The sequence below is a fragment of the Vigna umbellata genome, chromosome 2, assembly GCF_029865625.1.
Source record: "Vigna umbellata cultivar VRB3 chromosome 2, Vumbellata_1.0, whole genome shotgun sequence".
Classification (NCBI taxonomy): domain Eukaryota; kingdom Viridiplantae; phylum Streptophyta; class Magnoliopsida; order Fabales; family Fabaceae; genus Vigna; species Vigna umbellata.
Window position 1 is genome coordinate 22,141,753 of NC_142166.1, and position 12,334 is coordinate 22,154,086.

The 12,334-nt window shown below is 34.8% G+C and overlaps 1 pseudogene; it reads left to right on the forward strand.

Moving 5' to 3' along the window:
• The first annotated feature begins 3,432 nt into the window (after positions 1–3,432).
• Positions 3,433–5,133, forward strand: LOC124821036 (U-box domain-containing protein 27 pseudogene; annotated as a pseudogene).
• Positions 5,134–12,334: the final 7,201 nt, after the last annotated feature.

Sequence of the window (12,334 nt, forward strand, 5' to 3'; positions counted from 1 at the left end):
CAAATGACTTCATTAACAAATAATGAAGGAAAAGTTCATTGTAGAAGAAGAATAACATGCTTTTGAATTTGAAACGATGACTTCGGACAAAAGAAGTTTTCAACATCTCAACGTTTTGTGCACCCTAACTAGAATTAATACAATGAATTTATTATATATTTGAAATAAGTTTTTGTTAAAGTCGATTGCACATTTTATATATTGTTGATTTTGAAATTTAATGATATCACTACAGTTTTATCCATTAAAACATTTTATTAAAAAATTAAAAAGAAAAGTAAATAAAATTATCATTCACTCCAGAGTTATTTAAATTTTAACATGTCAATTCTTTTCTATATGTTCTTTTAAAAAACAAAATATAATAATGGGTTAAATATGTTTTTAGTCCCTCCGTTTCTGGTTTTCGTCCCTCTTTCAAAGTAAGGTACAAGTTGGTCCTCATTCTTTTCGAAACGTTCGTTTTAGTCCTCGGAACTTTGGTTTTAGTCCTCATTTTGTTGTTAAATGAGAACCAACTTTTTAAACGGTTTTTGAGGACTAAAACGAGCGTTTTTGAAAAGAACGAGGACTAAATTGTATCTTACTTTGAAATAGGGACGAAAATAGGGACGAAAATCAGAAACGATCAATAGTTTAGGGACTAAAAACATATTTAATCCTATAATAATTGATATCATTTATAGAGAGTTTTATACAAAATAAGATACTCAAATCAATATATCTGAAGGGGAAATGGTCTAAGCTATCCAAACTTTTCAATACAAGCAACAAAAATTGCATTCAATATTTTGTTCTCCCTTTTGTAACATTACTTTGACTTTCATGGTTTCATACTTTGATTGCGTGACTATTCATCCAATTGATTCAATGAATTTAACATTTTAATTTATATGTTTTTAGATTCATATGTTTTTAATTTATATATAGATAAATCAAATATTTAAATGAAATAAATATTTAATCATTAAATAATAATAGTTGGCCTAGCATTAATCTAAATTAAAAATAAAATAAAATATATGTTTCAGTTCTTTCAAAATTTTCCAAATTCAGTTTTTCTCTTCCAAAGACTATCATAGTTTTCTATCTCTAATTTGGAAATACTTTTACTTTTTATTGTCAAATGATTATGACTAACATTTAATTAAACTGTGATTACAATATCAAACATAAAATGTTAGAAGGTAAAAATATTATTATTATGAACTAAAATCAAATTTAAAATTTTAGAAGGAAAAATACATATTCACCTTAGAATTCGCAAAATTTTAGAGATAAAAGGTTGAAGAATACGATATTTTATTTTTATATCATAGTCCAATTGTCCAAAATAAATCAATAATTTAATTATTGCTTGCGTAAACACCCCTCCAGGCCCAACTGATTCAACCCCATTACTTTGAATATGGTCGTCATCTTAGTATAATTTTCTTTTTCTGATTTAAACTACGAAAAAGATTTCAATTTAAGTTTAAATATTAAATTTAACTAAATTTAAAATAAACATAATATTTTGTTTTAAAATTCTTGAGATTGATTCTGGCTATTGGTTATTTTCTTTAAAATACTAAAATTCACAACATAATTTACAATACATTGTTTTAAGTTCAATTTTTATACAATTAAAAAATAAAGAAATGTTGAGAATTTTTTGTTAAGCTTAAAAAGAATACGATTATAATTTCCTATAACATAATATGCACATAATAGAAATAAATAAATAAAATTTCAATATCTTTTTATGAGCAAAATCTTTTTCAGCATGACTTTCAATTGATAGAAGAGCAATAAGAAAAAAAAAAGGAAGAAAATGATTTCTTTTAATCTCCTTTTAGAAATATTTATTGATATATGGAAAAGAAAAATAAAATGAGAGACTCGTGTCGAAAAGCTTCTGAATAAAATGAAGGATTAATTAAGATAGGTCGCTAAAAGTTTATTGGGTCTAATAAAATGTAGTTAAATATTGTTTGAATAACTGCAAGGAATTAACATTAGAAAGAAGACAGTGTTTTTCTATTTGAAAACTTCAAGATAAATGATTATCCATTTCAAAAACCTTTTATTTATTGTTTTAAAACTTTGAGATAATATCAGTTACATATCCTTGTCAAAAGAAGAAACAAAATATATACGAAATGCCAAAATAATAAATACGAGAGAGAAATGTATACTACTATGCAACAAACTAATCAATTATAACAAATAATAACGTTTCATTAATCAAGAAACTACTAACTTTAACCATTCATTTATTATAAGTAATTATGTAGGGTTGCATAGGAATTAAAAACCCAGCCATATTCCTTCGTTTGGTGTAAAAATGTACGTGAGCGGAAAACTAAAGGAAAAGGTACTTTATATTAAATTTTATTATTTATTTAAATTAATTTCTGGTTAGGTACGTTTCACATCCTTTTAAGAGTCAAAATTAAAAATAATTTAAGTATACCCTTTTATTTAAGAAATAAAAATGTGAAAAATTTGTGAACTCCAAAAACAAATAATACGGTGATTGACATTAAAAAAAATTATCTTAGTATACATTTATTTTTATTTGGTAAACACTCAAATAATTAAAATAAAAAGGATCTCTGATAATTAATGGTTGTTTTAGCGATGGATATAAAATGTCAGTTAAATTATGTTTTCTTTTCTTAAACGAAAACTGAGCATAGATAATAGAGGAAAGAAGGAGAAGAGTAACGTTATTGAAAGAAGCATGCAAAACCGAAGACGGAAGGTAAGGTTTGGTCAAATTTCACAAGAGAAGTCCCAGTCGTTGAAATCCGAATAATTCCCGTGTCATTTTCATGCAAATCTACGTAACACACCACGAATCAGCTCCTTCTACGCCACCAAACACCAAACATTTCCCACTTAATCTACGCAATTCATGTGTTTTAACACGAAAACTTGTCAAAGAATCCTTTTATCTCAAAATCAATAATGCAAGAGTGTTTCAAAATCATAGTTAATTACAACATTTATTCTGTTGAACCAACTTTTTGTCTTCATTACTTTATGTATGAGATGGTTTTAGGTTTAGTGATGAAGTAGGATAATAAAAAAAGGTGGAGCATATAGGGAAGTACTCCAGGCACAGTTTGTTGCGTGAAAGTAGGGCTAGCTGTAACTTACGAAGCTGAGTTTTAATCCCAAGAGCACAAAAAAGTTACAGTGAAAAAGAAGAAAGAAACGTTGATATGATGATGAGTAGTTGTAATCGATGGAAGTGAGAATTGTGATATTCTCTTTACAAATATCTGCTTTCGGTGCCATAACCAAGCACTGTAAAACATGATGAGTCAAATTAAAGACCCCCATCCCACGGCCCAAAAAGAGAAAAAGAAAATAATCATAATAATGAATTTGGATATAAGTCATTAGTATCCCTGATTCTTCTTTAAATTAATTTAAAAAATAATAAAAGTGTAAAATCCTTTTATGATGAATTAATTGAAAGTTGATAAAAATGTTCCTGGGTGGTCCCCAGCACCCCCACGTTCTACCCCTCAAGCTTCATCATAGGCATTCCACCTCCACGTGTCACGACCATTACACGCACAATTCTCTCCCCGGTTGACCCGAGAGCGCAAGTAGAGATAGAAATAAACAAAAAGGGAAGCATCTTACGTCACCCACCTTTGACCATTCCCATTGCATCTTTAAACACCCCGTTCTCCTCTCACCAGCATCTCCCACTTCTCTCTGTCTCTCACTCTCACTCACTCACTCACTCAACTCAACTCAACCAAACCATGGTCAGAGCAAGAGACGATCTATGCATCAACGTTCCCACTTTCTTCACGTGCCCTATTTCTCTTGATCTCATGAAATCCCCTGTCAGTCTCTGCACCGGAATCACCTACGATCGCTCCAGCATCCAACGCTGGCTCGACGCCGGCAACAACACCTGCCCCGCAACCATGCAACTCCTCAAAACCAAAGACTTCGTTCCCAACCGAACTCTGCAAAGCCTCATCCAGATCTGGTCCGATTCCCTTCGCCATTCAACTATCCTCTCCCCGGACCAGGTCCTCCTGACCGTCTCTCAATTGGAAACCCCCTCTCTCCGCTCTGCTTCGCTCACCAAACTGCTCCTCTTCGCCACAGATTCTCACCATAACAAACTCTTCCTTTCCAAACTAGAACGCTTGGTCAACCAACTCGTTCGTTTCCTCCACAATGTCGACGGAGGACTCATCGCCAGAGCTAACATTCAATTTCTCGAACAAGTCGTCCTTCTGTTAGCTCTGATTCTCGATGGCGTCGAAGATCGCGATGGATTGAGAAACTCTTTGCTCAAAGGAAACAAACAGAGCCTAGATTCTCTTCTTCTCGTTCTGAAACGAGGAGGCTGCGATTCGAGATTCGCCTCCGCCAGGGTTCTGCAGTTCATCGCCGCGGACGCCGAGTCGAAGATTTTAGTAGCCGAGAAGGAAGGCGTGGTTGCGGAATTGCTGAAGTCGGCGGCGCCGGAGAACGATCCGGCGCTGGTCGAGGCCGCGCTGGCGAGCCTGATCGCGATTTCGGCGCCGAAGCGGAACAAACTGAAGCTGGTGAGTCTCGGCTCGGTGAGGGCGCTGTCGAGGCTGTTGGTGGAGGCGGAGCTGGGAGCGGCGACGGTGGAGAAGGTACTGAAGCTGGTGGAGGCGGTTTCTTCGACGAGGGAGGGGCGGAAGGAGATATGCGAGGACGCGGTGTGCGTGGCGGCGGTGCTGAGCAAGGTTCTGAAAGTGTCTACCGTGGCGACGGAGCATGCTGTGACGACGCTGTGGAGCTTGTGCTACCTGTTTCGCGATCGCAAGGCACTGGAGGCAGTGACGCAGGCCAATGGTTTGACCAAGATTCTGTTGCTGATGCAGAGCAACTGTACGCCGCAAGTGCGCCAAATGTGCACCGATTTGCTCAAGATTTTTCGGGTGAACTCCAAGTCATGCCTCACGTGCTACGACACCAAGACCACGCATATCATGCCGTTTTGACGCTCTCCCTCACACGCAGTAATTGAAACGTTTGTAAAATGTAAATCAAACCAAATTTTGTTTGTCCATAGACAGATTTTATAAAAGGAAAAATCACCAGGGGAAAGAAATTCATTTCGAGATCCTTCCCGCTCTTTTTCTTTCTCCTTTCTCACACCGTGTTCACTTTTCCAATAATTCAATCTAATACTGGCGATCGTTTTATCAGTAACTAGATTGTTAAATTGATGAACAAAAACGATGAACGATTGTGGTTTCACTGTGTGCAAAAGCACGAACAATTTGGCTGCTCTGTTTAATTTTTGGTTGATGAGAGAAAGAGTAATTTGCATTTGTTTACATTGGTGGAGTGTAATTCAATTTGGACCGAATCTTTTATTGCTTTAGAAAAAGTGAGCATTATACCGCAACGAACGAGTGGGCCGAATACTTTTTCTTCTTTTACAATACAATAAGAGTGTGGTTGCCGTTGCTGAGACTGTATCTGCGTCAATATCAGCAAGAATTCAAACATGATCATCCTTGTTTTATTCACTCTCTATTTCTATATTCTTCACTTGGAATCAATTGCTATTATCATATGAAACCAATTTGGTGGTGAAGTGAACAATAATAACAACAATAATAAGACAGAGCAGCAGCATTTATAATGATAGAATAATGGCGAGATTCCGGGAGGGAAGTGAAATGAGTTGGGTTTTGGATTTTATTAAACGCACAACAAAAAATTGTTGAGAAAGAAAGAGACAGAGTGGCCGAAAATGCTGAAATAGGGTTTGTTTGTGTTTGAATTAAATTGTTTGTTTGCTAGAAAGGGGTGAAAAGGATGGGAATCCCAATTGAAAAAAAAAACAAAAAGAAAAAGAATTGTTTGACCACTCCAATCCCTACGGCATACATGCAAAATAGGAATGGTTATAGGACCCTAAACAATGGGCACCCTCCATTATCTAATTTTAAATAACATAATCACATTTGTTAAATCTTGATAATCTTGAGAAAAAGTCTCCACACTCTTGAGCGGATCTACATCAAACACTTTTCTCAATTGCGATATACTAATTAATTCTTCGCTCCACTCACCTCTCTTCAATTTTAATTCTTACCCTTCCACATTTATTTTCAATATCTTTCTTTCTAATGCGCCTAACTCATCAATTCAATCGGCGCCACTTAAAATACGCGTTTGTTGTAGCTATACAATTTCATGCTATACCACTGCTGACACGTCTCACTCAATTCTGGGGGTAGCTTTTTTTTTATTACTGCTATGTCTTTCTGTGGTGTAAGATTTCTTCTAACTTATTATTAATTGCTACGTGCTTTTCTCGACTTCTCATTGAGTAATACATTAAATGAATCATTTCATTCTGAATTACAATTTCTATAGTAGGATTTATAATGGTACCACGGACATACACTAATAAAGGATAACTTAAGTATTGTAACCAAAATAAATTATAAAACCTATTTGATCTAGTTAAGAAGTACGACACCCCTCAACTAAAGCCTTAAATCAGTTCTTTTTCTTTTTCTTATTTTCATCATTATTTAAATAATTATTTTGATACTCATTTAATATTTATTCTTATAAGGTCAAAATAATTTGTAAAGATTCTTCAAACTCGTTCCAGCAAATATTCTTTATTTTTTAACCTTTCAGTAAATATGTCTTTAGACCCATATTTTATTCTTACTCTAGTGGGAGTATGTATGTAAAAGACACTTTGATACTCAAGTGAGTTAAGTATATCAAATAGTAGTGAATGTTATAATGAATGTGTAAATTATTTATCTCGTAAGTTGTATTATTTATAATAGGTTTATGAGCTCTTACCTAGTTGGGCTTAGGCCATAAATATAATTATCATGATTAATATGCTCAATAATCTTTGTAATACGTTTTAGTTCTTACTTATTGTTATAACATAATGAGGTCGAGATAATATAGGCCACTGGTCGAGATGATTCAAGTCATTACAAGCTGAAATGATCTAGGTCATTACAGGATGTGATGGTTTTGGATACATATGATATACTAGCCTCCAGACTCGATATGAACCAATGAGTCTTGAAATACAGAGATGATTCATGTCATTACAGGTCGAGATGATCCAAGTCATTACAAGTTGAGATGATCTAGGTCATTACATGTTGGGATGATTTCATATACATATAATATTACCTAGCCCGCCAGACTTGATATTAAGCTAAATGAGAATCTTGAAATACCAAGATGATTCAGGTCATTACAGGCCGAAATGATCCAAGTCATTACGGACCGAGATGATCCAAGTCATTACATGTTGAGATGGTTTTAGATACATATAGTACACTAGGCCCTAAACTCGATATAAACCAAATGAGAGTATCGAAATACCGAGATGATCCATGCACTATAGGTTAAGATGATCCAGGTTATTACAGGCTAAGATGGTTTCAGATACATATAGTACATTAGCCCACTAGTCTAGATATGACCCAAATGAGAGTCTTGAAATGTCGAGATGTTTCAGGTAAAACTGGGCGATATGATGTATCGTAATGCATATAGATCCATATTAATATCAAACATGCGTTCATATCTTCTTGAGATAACTCCAAATATATAGATCCATATGATTTCATGGAATACAATAAGACTTAATCAATATAAGTAATGATTAATTATGTTTTAAATTATAGAAATACTAGTGCAAAAACAGCGTATAATGTCACGTGTTCAACGTCCAACCACTAAATAACCAACGTTAAAAATGACTGGTGTCATTTTTGTAAATAAATGTAATTATTAGACGTTGTTTAGAATTGTAATTCGACGTTAATTTGTTATATTGGATAAATTTTGCGAAAATGTTTGGCGCGAAGGTGAAAATGTATTTACGTATGAAGTCAAATTCCCTAAAATTAGGCGTCAGAAGGATATAAAACGTTAAAAGGTTAGTGAATTCAATATAAATTTGAGCGGGAGATTGAAAATTCATTCACTTTATCTTAGCACGCGATATCTTCGTCTCTGCTCAAACTTTTCTAGAACGAAGTTTGACGACCATCACATGTAATCTTTCTTTCATTTGTTACAAATGCATGTTAATTAACTACTTTATGTATGATTTTCGTTTGTTTTGACCGATTATTTTAGTTTTCTTATCCTTCACAAGTGCATTCTGCTTTCTCCCTCACAGGTGACATTACTTTATTTCGACGAACCCACTTTTGAAGGTTAGTTTTTGTTTTCATTTTGAAGAACTTATTTGTTGAACTTGTTTTTTTTTTAACTTGGTTATTGTTTTTGTTTGGTTGAACTTGTTTGTTGTTGTTTTTTTATTGAACTTGTTTATTGTTTGTTGTTGATACTACACTACACGTTCATAGTTCATGCTTTATAAAAGGGTTAAATATGTTTTTAGTCCCTAAACTATCAAGCGCTTTTAGTTTTAGTCCATCTTTCAAACTATAGTACACTTTGATCCTTGTCCTTAAGGAAACTATAATTTTTCGTCCTCGAAAACTAACAACGTTAAATTTAACATGATGTGACTAACGGAATGCTACGTGTACACTTAAAAATTTGGACTCTTTTCATAGCAACGACCAGTTCTTCTTTTTATTCTTCGTCACCAACGACTAAGCTGCATTTCAACTTCCTCTATCTTCCTCTCTCTCATGTTAAAAGGCATCACATTTGCTTCTCTCATCTTAAAAACATTTCCATCACATTACCTCCAACCATAAACACACAAACCTCTTAAAAACCCCATTCATTCATCTGCAACCAAAACCCTCAACTGCGCCAAACACTGAGTCAATCATGCTTCTCTCCTCTGAACCTCTTCAATACTCAGCCGCTCAACACCCAGAATGACTAAACACTCATCCAGAGCATCTCGCTCGTGGAAGCGACTCGAGCCGACCACACAGAAGCTCTCTAGGGTATCGTCGATGGCACCGTCGTGCGAGCCGAACGAGAGCGAAACCCTCCTTATTGAACCGTAGCGGCTCACGACGTCAAGTGGAATGGTGTTGCAAATCAGTACGTGCCGCATATTGTCCTCCAGTCGCGACATCGCAAGTTGAACTGTGTTCTCTGCCCGGTCCACGATGGCGAGCCTTATGCGTCCCACGGCGAAGGAGGGTGGCGTGATCGAAAATTGCGCTCTCCAGTGGATGATCTCATCAACCGTGGAAAAGTACTCAGCGGGATTGTTATGAGGGTTGAAGAGAGAAGTGGATTGGCACGAAGGCTCGTCGAAGAGGGATGCGACGACAAGAATCACTTTCTCCGCGGTTTCGAAGCGGTCGAGTTCTTCGGCAAAAATCCTAATCCCCACTCTAGCTTCTATCTCTATTAGAGCTCTTATTGCTATCAGTATCACCCCATCCACCACGTTCCATCATTGCCTTGTGAAAACTACTGCTTTAGGAATGTTGAGGTAGTGCAGACCTATCAGGGCTACGTTCACTGTCAGGACCAAAAACATATTACTACACTATGTTTCATTCTTTTTAAGAAAAAAAGTAAGGGAGAAAGATTTATCTACGTGGCTTGGTTTTGTTTAGCCAAAAGCATTCAAAAACATATCTAAGAGAAAGAATATGAAAGCTTGAGTCTGCACCGATATGAAGACCAATTCTGTGACTTTAAAGTTGATTTCACGCATTTTGATGTGAGCATGCATTCAGAAATCAATCACTATAACTTTAATGAGAGAGGAGAATCACCATTTCCAGCTTAATGCAAAATCTCACACATAAGAAATAACACTTCAACATCATGAATATGGGTTCCTTTGTGAATTTCTTTCATTGCTACTTTCTGACCTTGTTTTCACACCTACGTATTAATATATTACTTTGTTTAATGCACTCACGGCCATGGAACTCTATAGATTTGAAATCTGAGGTGCACATTCAGGTTTTGTTGTCTAGCTGCAACATCTTTATAATAGAGCATCCTAGTTTAGAAAGTAATTTGGAAAATTAATTATTTTTCTTTTATATTGTTACAGATAAGCAATGAGGCAATAACAGGTCAAAAATCTTTATTATTAGCTTCATTTGTCTATCATCATATCACAATATTCAAACTGAATCCAGACCTTCCTACTATCATATTAATCACAATTCTACAAATTACTGGGTGAGGGAGTGGGTCCATTGAGGGAGTCGTTCGGTGGGGAAGACGTATTTGACGAGGGAGAGGCGGTCGACAACGACAATGGCGGAGGCAAGGGTGTTGGGGGAGAGTAGGGAGAAGAGGGTTGGGGCGAGGTCGTGGGAGTGGCGGTGGTGGATCCAGGTATTGGCGGAAGCGGGGTCGTCAAAGCCGAAGAGCTTGGAGATTAGGGTTGGGAAGGCGCAGGCAGATGCTATTTGGGGAGGGTTGTTGGCGGATTAGATGCGGAGGATAGTCCTACGATTTGGAGAGGGAATCGAAGGTGTAGGAGGAGTGAGGGTGCATGGCGTGGTTTAGGGTTTTGGTTGCAAATGAATGAATGTGGTTTTGAAGAGGTGTGTGTTTATGGTTGGAGGTAATGTGATGAAAATGTTTTTAAGATGAGAGAAGCAAATGTGATGCCTTTTAACAGGAGAGAGAGGAAGAGAGAGGAAGTTGAAATGCATCTTGGTCGTTGATGACGAAGAATAAAAAGAAGAGCTGGTCGTTGTTGTGAAAAGAGTCCAAATTTTTAAGTGTACACGTAGCATTCCGTTAGCCACATCATGTTAAATTTAACGTTGTTAGTTTTCGAGGACGAAAAATTATAGTTTCCTTAAGAACAAGGATCAAAGTATACTATAGTTTGAAAGAGGGACTAAAACTAAAATCGCTTGATAGTTTAAGAACTAAAAACATATTTAACCCCTTTATAAAATATCAAAAACTGAAATTTGTTGTTTTCGTGCTTTTCAGGTCTCGTACAATTGTAAAAAAGATAACAATTAATTAAAAAAACAAAAAAGATTGATTAACGTCGAATATTAAAAAAATTCGACATTAATTTGATTAGCATCAAATTGTTCTATATTCAACGTCAATTTAATATCTCTCGATATGACGTCGATCTCGAATTTGTCGATATACGATGTTTTTTTACTGGTGAAAGAACGTTTTCTTCTTAAAATTATTAAATATTAGTTTTTTCTTTTAGTTTTATATATCACAACAAAATACAAAATAATAATCCAATTGCCAAACAGCGTAAATGATGATTAATTATCTTCCTCAACTAATATAGCTTTAAATTATGTGCTTTTTTTATGATTTAGTATCTTTTGATATTGTCTCAATGATGATTAATTATCTTCCTAAACCAATATAGCTTTGAATTGTGTGCTTTTATTATGATTGAATATCTTTGGATATTGTCTCAATGATATTCTACTAACTTCCACGCACAGCTACACCAAAAACCAAAAATTTGATGAGACTGTATAAATCATACCATTGGCATTCTCATAATTGCATCGCATGCTTCAAATCTGAGTCGGCTTCCATTGCATGCATGCATGCTAATTACCTTTCTAATTACCACCATAAAAAAAGGCCTTTTCAATTTCACGTTTGATTATAAAATACTATGAATTCTATAATACCAATCACCCATCATTAATTATGGTTATCAATTACAGATTACTGTTTCAATCTGCATTGTTATTGTATTGAACGATCACTTTCCATTTTTATAACCGTAATAATTGAAATACAGGAGAATGATTATATTTGACAAATTTATTTTTTGATTCGTGCTGAAAACATTTTATTAAGTCAAAAGCATCATAAATTCTCAGTGGAATTTTGTACGCGAAATAAGTATAATCTATAAATATCAAACCTAGCATTGGACCTATTAGTCTTTTCCCGTAATTAGTTCGATTATGGGTGATGAGCCCTTAAATCATACTAAATGAAGGAATTTAAAGAAACAAATATGATTATGAGGGAGCCTTATTCATTTTTTTTTGTTTAAATGTTTGTCTTAAATAAATTCTAGATTTATGTTATTCATTGTGTTTTCTACGATTTAGAGTGATATCTTCCTTTTTCAAGTTCTCATATATTTACTAAAAAAGATGGATTTATTGACGAAATTTATTTGTAAGAAATAACAAAAAATTGTTCATAATTACTGTTTTTTTATAAAGGGGTTAAATATGTTTTTAGTCCCTAAACTATTGTCCGTTTCTGGTTTTCGTCCCTCTTTCAAAATAAGGTACAATTTGGTCCTCATTCTTTTCGAAACTTTGGTTTTAGTCCTCGAAAACTAACACCGTTAAAAATGTGCCGATGTGTCTAACGGTAGACTGACACAATTTTTTTTTCTTGCGTTGAGTCAGTCTTTCTC